This window comes from Salmo salar, chromosome ssa20 (assembly GCF_905237065.1).
Source record: "Salmo salar chromosome ssa20, Ssal_v3.1, whole genome shotgun sequence".
Classification (NCBI taxonomy): domain Eukaryota; kingdom Metazoa; phylum Chordata; class Actinopteri; order Salmoniformes; family Salmonidae; genus Salmo; species Salmo salar.
The window spans coordinates 58,055,518-58,064,423 of record NC_059461.1 but is presented as its reverse complement, the minus strand read 5'-3'; the positions used below and the strand labels follow the sequence as shown (position 1 = coordinate 58,064,423).

Genomic DNA, 8,906 nt, shown 5'->3' with positions numbered 1-8,906 from the left:
AGGGTCATGTTCATCTGGCACCAAACAGAAGAGTAGGCTGAAACTGGGAGGGACTACCTAGACTGAAGAGCGTCTGCTAAATAAATTAACTGCAAGCCACTCATTTTTATTCCCGTTGCGAAACTTTAAAAAACTGTTTCAGATGCGTGCCGTAATGAACAGACCAGATTTGTGTGTTCTAATTCAATGTTCCTTGATAACACGTAAATATAAAATAGTAGTGCTATGGGCAAAGCAGACCCTGCACAGAATACCAGTGTTCTCCAGTCAACAGGTGCTCCTCCTTGACTCACCATACGGCTTTGGTTAAAAGGCGGCGTCATCGGGATCAGGGCATGGACGCCTTGCAGACAGTGTTTTCTCTCTTCACACCTGTGGTAATTTATGGTATAGCCTCTCGTTTGATCAACACAGAGAGACAAAGACCAATAGAGCTCTCAGGTACAGAGGCGATGACTGTGTTTGATGTTGCAGCTCTGGGCCATTGCCTAAAGAAGATGGATTACCTATGTTCTAGTCATGAACACATTCTGGCTCTTCTTAATGGGGCCATGCTGGCTACATGGCTATGAGTTGTAAATGATTTAGCCAATGAAACGCTCAAATCAAAACAAACTACTGGGCCTCAGCCTCAATGACCTCACTGTTATGGTCTGGAGAAAATACGTTTGCATTCATGTTAAATGTTGATAGCACTTTAGCCGACGCTAAGAAATAGAATGCATTGGGATGTGGTTTAAATGCATTGTAGAGTTGTCGTCATAAACATGCGTGACCACTTTATAAAAGTCTTCTCATAACGATTCAAATGATTAACAACCATTTTGTGTCATTGAGGCAAATCTGCTACGTAGAGAGACATAACATATAACTAGCCTTGTAATAAGACATTATAAAGGCTCTTCATCAAACGTATACATTTTTTAAAGCTTAGTTTGATAATAATTGAACAACAAATGATGTACACTAATCGACTTTTGGTCATTTTATTGGTTTTGGAAATTATCAACACCAGCAAATGTAAAATCTTGTGAGTCCAGTTATGTCCACACTGACAGAGTTACAAAGAGTCACATTCAAAGCATTAATATGTAAAATGGCACCCAAAGTCTGACTGGTGTAAACTGAATTGGGATTGTAATGTCAAATCAGACACGTAATTAAGTGGTAAATTGTATTTTCTCGATTCCTAGCTCCCTCCCCTCTGACCTTCTCCTCCAATGTGTTTTGAGGAGGCAAGGAGAGAGGACAAGAGGAATCGAGAAAATACAATTGAGGAAGCGCTTTGGTGTTGACAGAACGGAAGTTAGTGAGAAATGGCAAGACTTCAATGAAATAGCAGCTAGTAGCCATTGCAAGCAGAACCCTTCTGACGAGAAACCAAACAAATGACAAACAATACCTCTTCTGTAAGTTAGTTAATCACTGATCACTTATTTTTATCATGAGGGTAAACATATTGTGTCTATAATGGCACCATACAGAGGACATAATATCATTTGACACAACAACAACAAAAATTGTAACAAAAGCCATGTAACAAACTTTCAGATTTGCTGTGTGTTCCATGCGAGAACAGCACTCACAATCTTGTTAAATGAGTTACGTGTTGAACATGAACATTTCATGTGACGTGATACATTTGAGGACAGGACAATGGTCTTGCAGAATGCAAGCTAACCCTAATGTTCATCACAAAGGATTCAACAGGAACAGAGGTAACAGCTAAGAATGTGTTCAGGAGGGAATAAACATCACAGTACACAACATTCAGCACAACATCAGAACCCACCTTGTCACTGGGGTTTGCTACTACTTTGTGACACGATATACAAAAGGCATGTCCACAGACTACATAGTAAAGACAGACGAGACCTCTTCCAGCCATGTTTAAGGCAATTTAAAAGCATTTCCTACAGGTATTAATTTCCTTCTCTTCAGTACTACTGGTATCCCTCTCATTATTTTTGATCAATATACATTTTCACAGAAAGCATTATTACAATCGAATAAATAAGTTAGACACAATCAAATAAGTCAATCACGTTAACAAGAATACAGGAATAAAGAATTACATATCTTATTTTAAGACAAAGATGAGTGCAACAGATTGTGTTGGACATATTGGACCTCTGACATGAGATTTATGCTACTATGCTGCCTGCATGAGCTTTACCTGGCATCAGACCTACCGTACACAGTTAAAGGCATTAATAAGCATCAGTAAGAGTGGGGATTGTTAAACACGGTGAACATCTTGTTTCATTCAATGTTGAGAAGTCTTTATGCCAGTTTCAAAGACATAGGTTAGGTATAGTTAGGCGATTACACATCAGCATGGCCCAAAAATATTTTGTGCATCTCAGATTGTTCTGGCAATTCTCACATAAAATCTGAATTGAGAGGAAGGATGTGTAACATGCTTTTTTGAGAAAATCATGATGAAAGTGTCCCTTTTAGGCCCTTTTTAGACCTACCTATACATGCCTCCTGTAAGACCCTATGATCCGTAAACGGTACATGGTACAGACATCATGGTGTCATCATACTCCTTTGTACGCCTCTGAAATGTTCATTATGGCTATAATCTGAAATACAGTTTTTCACATTAATTGATTTAACATTAACAATAATATTATTAATATCTCAAAAGTGCCCTTTTTGATTTAGCTTATTTTTAAACATATTGTTTGAAACAATATACTCTTCAAAAACATCACATTTCCAGAGTGGGCTCTCTGCTACTTTGAAAGAAATTATAAACGCTATACATCGAAATTTACATTATAGGCCATTAACCAATCACAGCCCTCCAGTATGATTGCACATTCAGCAAATCACCAGCAGAGGGAGTTCCCTTTGAATTCATTTTCCCATTCACTGTGTTGGTGGTACTTGTAAAATGTATCAAAATTTTAAAAAGTAGCAGAGAGACCACTGAAAATTGCATGTACTTGTAGAATATATTATTTAAAACAACCATGTTAGGCCCATGGGAAAAGTGGCTATCAAGCGCTTTAAAGTGCAGTGGCCTTCATCATAAGTTCAAAACGTGTGAGTGACCACTTTAACAGAAACATGTCAGTGGACCATATCAGTACGAGCCAGGCCTCAGGAGTAAGGGAGTACAGTATTAATGCAACACAGCACATGTGCAGCTTGGTGTAGAGCCAAGGGGATCAAAAGGAATAGCGGCATATAACGGGGAACACATAGGCAAGTCATCCCGAAAGGACAAAGCACGACACAGTAAGCCTAACGTGGGGAAACAATCTAATTAGACTTCCACAATAGAATACGGAAAGACCACAAGGGATCATGTTGGTGTGGAGTCAATCTGAAATGAGTTTGGTCCAAAGCTGGAGGCTTTAGGAAGCAGGAAAAAGGATGGATTTGGGAAGTTTGGGAAGGCGGCTTTTCCCACACGTACGTGTGTTTGGGCTTTTGGAGATCAGACACGTATTCTGATCAAACAGAAAACAGGTGTTGGGTAATCAAAGCTGCTCCGGACGTGTGGCCGATGTTTGAGACCCACAAATGTTATGGACTAAATCAGAGACAGACCCAGATGACCTCGGGTCCAAAATGTCAGAGTTAAAGGTGGGGACACATGAATAATGGAATTTATCCAGATACATTAGGCTGGACTTTCATCGAGGACTATTCACTGACAGTTGATTAAACGTGTGTATACCCCAGTATCGCTCCCATGACTTTCATGGTGGTAGTTTCTCTGCGTTTTTGGAGAGACTTTCAGGGACGAGGAACTTGAGGAAAAGGTCCCAGATACAGTAGACCAGGTGTCTGTACAGGGTAAGAGTCACAGGTTAAAGGTCAGGGGTCTCCCAGAAATCAACTCTCCAACATTTCCTATCTTCAAAAGTATCCACCATTTAACTATCGCCAGTTACAGGTGGACATTTTAAGTTTGTTTAAAATGTTGAAAACTTCGTAATTTGGGGCTTGCGACTTTTACAATGGGCCAAATCACAACCTGATATTTCTGCAATTTTGTTGCAATTTCCCCCATTCACATCAAGACGTGATTTAGGCGAAAGCATACAGCCCAAGAGGACCAAAACCTAAGCTCCTACGAGGTTCAACGAGCCAAATTACTTCAGCAATGGAATCCTTACAATTGGCCGTGTTCTTCGTTCCAGTGATGAAAATTCATGAGACAACTCTCTTGATTCTAACAGCATGTTTCAAACACTACAGGGACTTAGTTGAGTCGTAAATATATTATACTGTACCTTACGCACACACACCTTATTTGAACATTTCAATAAGAAGATTAGGGTGATGCATGCTGCTATAATCAAAACTGATGCATCTTAAGAACAAAGGGCTGGCAATGTATAAATCATCAGCTTGACCCAATGGAAACGTGTCTGGAAAGAGGTATATTATATGGAACACACTATAAAGCTTGGCTGATGCCCACTGATTCACAACCAGCTCATCACTTAGCTTTAGAACCCTTTATCAACTCCTCATGTCATGTTCCTTCATAATCTATTGTAAGACCATGATGTCAGACTCTTTAAATCATAGCCAGACAGACAGGCAGGTGACGTAGTGTATATGACTTTGTTTTTTTGTGTGTGGTCACCTGTTTATGTAAGGGTTCTGCAGAGATTCCAGCTTAGTCTGCCAGCTTAGTCTGTATTTGTCCGAGCCCAGCATTCCTGAGAGCAGATCTGTAAACACAGAAGAGTACAAATATAGAACTGAGAGGCCATATAGGACTCCACAGAGAATTCAGAACAGCCAAGGTCACCAAAAATATATTAAATAAAAACATAGCTAGTTGGATAAAGTAAGACCAGCAGACCCTGAAATGGCTTCTTAGAAAAATCAGTTAGTTTACAAAATTGAATTTACATGAAATGCCATTGTATTGCACATAAGCAATATAAACTACCGTAATACAAATGTATTGTATGTTTGCAGAGGTAGATAGGAATGAGTGAGTATGGGCCAGGAGTTTTTCCTGATCATTTGCTGTAATGGACCAAAGTTATAACCTAGTTTATTTTTCATGGTCAGGTCACAAGGTCAGGATAAAGTCCTGGGTCCTGTTTATTTGTAATGTTCATAAAATAGTACATTTGAACGTAAAAACTAAAATTTGCATTTCTTATTGAACATGTCCATAATCCCTCCCGGTTTCAGTCCATTTTCTTCCATTTGGTGCCTAATGAACATGAGCCTGCCTCTTCGTTATTAGTAATCACTTGCCTGGTAGTAGTTTCATGACGCAGTGCAGGGATTGCTGCTTGGTGTCCTCCTTCTGTTGGTGGCTGTGCGCCGGGTGGGACTGGGCTGGGCTGGTAGGCTGCCCCCCAGCCACACCGCCTCCTGCAGCACCCGCAGGTAGATCACCCAATACTGGGTACAGGTCAGGTTAGCCACGCTCACGTTAAGCCAACTGCAAGTGACAGACAACACACACATCAGGGATGTGATCAGGACAACATACTGTAGATATATTGAACAAAAATATGAACACAACATGTAAAGTGTTGGTCCCATTTTTCATGAGCTGAAATAAAAAATCCCAGAAATGTTCCATATGCATAAAAAGCTTATTTCTCTCAAATTTTGTGTACAAATTTGTTTACATCCCTGTTAGTGAGCATTTCTCCTTTGCCAAGATCATCCATCCACCTGATAGATGTTCCATATCAAGAAGATGATTAAACAGCATGATCATTACACAGGTGCACCTTGTGCTGGGGCCAATAAAAAGGCCACTCTAAAATGTGCCGTTTTGTCACACAACACAATGCCACAGATGTCTCAAGTTTTGAGGGACCATATAATTGGCATGCTGACTGCAGGAACGGCTAACAGAGCTATTGCCAGGGAACTTAATGTTAATTTCTCTACCATAAGCCGCCTCCAATGTTGTTTTAAAGAATTTGGCAGTACATCCAACCGGCCCCACAACCGCAGAACCCGCGTAACCACGCCAGCCCAGGACCTCCACATCTGTCATAAATGTCATCACAGTTTCTTTAGTTGAAATATCAACTTACTAGTGATGCACCGACATTACATTTTGGCCAATACCCGATATTTTACTTGCCCCCCCCCCCCCAAAAGAATGATACCGATAACCGATATTAACATTTTTTGCGGCCTTTTATACATTCTAGTACAGTTAAATAGTTAACACACACGGACGCAGCGGTCTAAGGCACTGCATCTCAGTGCAACAGGCGTCACTACAGTCCCTGGTTCGAATCCAGGCTGTATCACATCCGGCCGTGATTGGGAGTCCCATAGGGCAGCGCACAAATAAGAATTTGTTCGTAACTGACTTGCCTAGTTAAATAAAGGTTAAACACACACAGACACACACCACACTAACCAAAAAGTTATTTTGTTGGCATTTACATATGTCCCCATTACCAGTAAAACATCATCAAAACCTATTTCTTTCACTCACTTGCTGTGCTGTTTCGTTGTTCATTTGTTCAGTCATTTCATTCTCAACCAGGATTTCTATGGAACGCCATTTGGGTCTTTGCGCGTCAAAAAAGATACACGTCAAATAACACTATTTGACGTGTCAAATAACACAAAATAATCTGTTTCAGTATCTAGCTAACTATGTAGTTAGGTGTCATCATCTGAAATAACCCTAATTTATAAGACAGTTCTTATTTGAATAATAATGGTCGGACCCATCTATGTGAAGCTAGCGACAATAAGGATTAGCCACAATAGTGGACTTTGCGGTTAGCCTTCAAAATAAAAGTATGGCATAATTCTACTATTTGTATTCATTTGCATCACTGTCAATGACACTTTTATTTTGAAGGCACACTGCAAATTCGACTATTGTGCCTAATCCTTATTGTGGCTAGCTTTACAACACATAATCCGGGCCGGTCGACCCTCACTAGCCAGATGAAGCTAGCTGGCTGCTTATAACGTTATCTTTGGGCAACAGGGTTAAGTAGCTGGCTAGCTATTTATTTTCATGAACTGAAGTTCAATATCAATTAGCCGAACAACAAGTGGCAACCTAGCTAATACTTACAAGGATTCGTAAATCATTGCTAAGAATAATGAAAATGATTGCAGTTTCTACTGTTCGTTGTTTTCAGGCTGGTTGTATTGGTGCTAGCTAGGTACCAAGCTAAAGCTAGCTAGCTACCCCAGAAGTTGCGGTCAAACAAATATTACCAACGCGGTATTGTAAACACATCGTTCGTGGCCGGTGTTTGCTTGTTTGCATACTTTTTTTGTACAGCTTTGACAGTGCTACTGTATAATTTTTTTACACGCAAAGAACCAAACGATGTGAATGTCGTGAAGCTAATAGCAGTGGCACTATTACTGTGTAACTCCGATAGGGCAACATCTGAAAAATAGCGCACTTGGCGAAAGCCAACATCACCCATGACAGAGAATGGTTGATTGTCAAGGGCAATGAATTCCATTATCTTGGCTTTAATGGATTTCGCCTTTGAGTTGTCTCGATTAAATTTTGTTACTCTTTCAAATGACTGCTCGACTTGTTGACTGCTTTAGCCACACAGCAGACATCGTGTGGGCTAGGTTAGGAATGCTGTTGCAATTGTAGCGCAAAATTTTACGTAGTGTCATTAAGTTATGTACCTACTTTATATATACGGTAGCTTTGACATCGGTTTTTAACATCGGCGTTAACTAGACATCGGGCCGATACCGATGTTGGCATTTTTAGCTAATATCGGCCGATTCCGATATATTCACCGATATATCGTGCATCCCTACAATTTACTTCTGACAAGGTAAACAGTCCACAAACAAATGAAGACTTGTGTATGACAATGCTGTCACATGGAGAGGACATTTTACTCCCAACAAGATTAAAACCTGTTCGCAAAAAATACATTGAAGTAGAGGTCGACCGATTAATCGGAATGGCTGATTAATTGGTGCCGATTTTTCAAGTTTTCATAACAATCGGTAATCGGTATTTATGGCCACTGATTTGCCGATTTTTTTTCATTTTTTTATAATATTTTTTACTAGGCAAGTCAGTTAAGAACACATTCTTATTTTCAATGACGGCCTAGGAACGGTGGGTTAACTGCCTTGTTCAGGGGCAGAACGACAGATTTTTACCTTGTCAGCTTGGGGATTCAATCTTGCAACCTTATGGTTAACTAGTCCAACGCTCTAACCACCTGCTTTACATTGCACTCCACGAGGAGCCTGCCTGTTACGCGAATGCAGTAAGAAGCCAAAGTAAGTTGCTAGCTAGCATTAAACTTATCTTATAAAAAAACAATCAACCAATCATAATCACTAGTTAACTACACATGGTTGATGATATTACTAGTTTATCTAGCCTGTCCTGAGCTGCATATAATTGATGCGGTGCGCATTTGCGAAAAAGGACTGTCGTTGCTCCAACGTGTACCTAACCATTTCTTAAAATCAATACACAAGTATATATTTTTAAACCTGCATATTTAGTTAATATTGCCTGCTAACATGACTTTCTTTTAACTAAGGAAATTGTCACTTCTCTTGCGTTCCGTGCAAGTAGTCAGGGAATATGCAGCAGTTTGGGCCGCCTGGCTCGTTGCGAACTGTGTGAAGACTATTTCTTCCTAACAAAGACAGCCAACTTCGCCAAACGGGGGATGATTTAACAAAAGCGCATTTGCAAAAAAAGCACAATCGTTGCACGACTGTACCTAACCATAAACATCAATGCCTTTCTTAAAATCAATACACAAGTATATATTTTTAAACCTGCATATTTAGCTAAAAGAAATCCACGTTAGCAGGCAATATTAAACAGGTGAAATTGTGTCAGTTCTCTTGCGTTCATTGCACGCAGAGTCAGGGTATATGCAACAGTTTGGGCCGCCTGGCTCGTTGCAAACTAATTTGCCAGA

General features: G+C 40.1%; 1 long non-coding RNA gene across 1 annotated transcript; it reads right to left on the bottom strand.

Annotated features, from left to right (window-relative positions):
• Nucleotides 1-972: 972 nt before the first annotated feature.
• On the bottom strand, nt 973-4,703 carry LOC106580929 (uncharacterized). The gene is made up of 2 exons (XR_001322991.2): nt 4,613-4,703; nt 973-3,804 (listed from the first exon to the last, which is right to left on the bottom strand). It is a non-coding gene; the product is annotated as an uncharacterized lncRNA (long non-coding RNA).
• Nucleotides 4,704-8,906: the final 4,203 nt, after the last annotated feature.